This window comes from Macaca fascicularis, chromosome 10 (assembly GCF_037993035.2).
Source record: "Macaca fascicularis isolate 582-1 chromosome 10, T2T-MFA8v1.1".
NCBI lineage: Eukaryota > Metazoa > Chordata > Mammalia > Primates > Cercopithecidae > Macaca > Macaca fascicularis.
Window position 1 is genome coordinate 102,912,972 of NC_088384.1, and position 1,629 is coordinate 102,914,600.

Here is a 1,629-nt window from a genome sequence, read left to right on the forward strand (position 1 = left end):
TTGGAGAGAAAAATTAGCTATTTTCTCTTCAAATATTTCTTCTGACACATTTATTCTCACCTCATCTTCTGCGGCCTCTAGGGTCTCTATGCTTTTCTCTCTTTGTGTTTCAGTTTAGATATTTTTTTCTTTACCTATCTCCAGGTTCACTTGTCTTTACCTAGGTTCTGCTCAGCTTTCAGTTAAGTATATCTAACAAATTCTTCATTGCTGATAATTGTATATATTTTTTTTAATTTCTGGCATTTTCATTTGGGCATTGGCATTGGCCATGTGAAGACTGGCAAATACTATGAAGCTCTTCTCTTCCTCAATGATGGTTCTGGTTTTCTCCTTCTTGTAGACATTCTGTATGGGCATTAGTGGTCTTGTCAGTTGGGCGGCCAATTTGAATTCTTCACAGAACTGTCTGCCTTCTTGGGGCCCAAGGAGTTCCTGGCAAAAAGGATAAGCTTAGAGCAATATTCCTTCAGCCATTGCACATTGGATACCAGGGACTCAGAGGGCTTGTTCCACCTTCTTGGATCCATAGAGATGCCGATGGTCCAGTCTACCTTCTTGTGGATACCAGCCACCCTTAACTCTTCCAAGCTGAAGGCCCTGCCAGCTCATACTTTGGTGTGATACCTTACCGTGGGGAACCTTACTATGGGCTGGATGGGTCCAGATGCAGCACATGCTTTTGCTTGCCTGGCTTTGAGTCTGCAGATCTTCCAGGCCAGCTGGTTGAACCAAGTAGCCATGTACTGCTGCCAATCCTTGTGGAAGTGAGTCTTCAGGATCATGCCATCCAGCTGGGCATGGTGGCTGCCTACAACCCTACTCCACAGGAGAACTGCTGAGCAGAGCGGCTCTTTTTGGTTCTTTTTAGAGTGTATATGTCTTGACCATCTTTTCATGCATATCGCCCACCTTTTCTGCGGTATCCTTCAGCATTTTTGTGTGATAATGCTCACTTCTGAGACATTGCTGGGTCTGTTTTCATTTAATGTGTTATGTTTTAACTTGTTTCCCTTGCTTTTTCATATATCATATAATTTTCTTCTATATATCAGACATTTTGTATAAAAGAACAGTAGAGAAAAAAGTAACCAGTATTTGTCTCTAGAAAAGGGCATGTTTTTTCTTCCATCCACTGCTGGAGTGGGAAGGGGGTCTTAATCTCTCTGATGTTAGTTGAACCGTGTCTGGGCTTTATTGCAGTTTTAGCTTCATTCAGTTCACCATTGGTTTTAAATATGTTGAGGATAGGTCAGGACTTTGGGCTCTGAGCCCTGTTGAGATTCTGGAGATCTTATTGTGATTTCAACAACATTCTACACTATGGGATATTTTAGCCTTTTTTTTTTTTTTTTTTTTTTTTTTAAGACAGAGTCTTGCCCTGTCGCCCAGGAATGCAGTGGTACCATCTCGGCTCACTGCAACCTCCACCTCCCAGGTTCAAGCAGTTCTCCTGCCTCAACCTCCCTAGTAGCTGGGATTACAGGCACACATCACTATGTCTGGCTAATTTTTGTAGTTTTAGTAGAGATGGGGTTTTTACCACGTTGGCCGAGATGGTCTCGAACTCCTGACCTTGAGTGATTCATCTACCTTGGCCTCCCAAAGTGCTAGGATAACAGGCATGAG

General features: G+C 42.8%; 1 pseudogene; it reads right to left on the reverse strand.

Moving 5' to 3' along the window:
* Positions 1 to 204: 204 nt before the first annotated feature.
* LOC102122632 (large ribosomal subunit protein eL13 pseudogene) lies at positions 205 to 899 on the reverse strand (annotated as a pseudogene).
* Between the last annotated feature and the right edge of the window lie 730 nt (positions 900 to 1,629).